The sequence below is a fragment of the Myotis davidii genome, unplaced genomic scaffold (genome assembly GCF_000327345.1).
Source record: "Myotis davidii unplaced genomic scaffold, ASM32734v1 scaffold38, whole genome shotgun sequence".
Lineage (NCBI taxonomy): Eukaryota > Metazoa > Chordata > Mammalia > Chiroptera > Vespertilionidae > Myotis > Myotis davidii.
Genome location: NW_006291383.1, coordinates 2101595 through 2102036, shown reverse-complemented (window position 1 = coordinate 2102036; position 442 = coordinate 2101595).

Sequence of the window (442 nt, the reverse complement as noted above, 5' to 3'; positions counted from 1 at the left end):
ATATATATGCCAACATGAACAAACAGAAGCTCCTGTGAGTAAATGCATGGCATGTCAAACATGACAGAAAGTTTCAACTCAAAAGTCTCTTATAAATTGTTCATCTCTTTGAAAATCACATCTGTCTTAAGGATGCCAAAATGTTATCTTGTGCGTTGGTTGTGAGGCCATCTACTTACTAATTTGTTCAGGGTGACTAAAATGAACTCACCAGGCTCTAGGTACACCCCAGTTGGTTGTCTTCTGATTACTGTTCCCTTGAGTTTTTATTCACAAAATGAAGCGAGTACATTTGAAGTTTCTAGGATCTTCTTCATATCCTTTTGAAAATGCAGAGTAAATATGTTGGCTCCTTTCTGCAGTCAATTAATGTATCCTTCTTGCCAATGTCATAAATATAAAACTTTTTTCAACTTATGCCTCTCTTATTACATACACATGC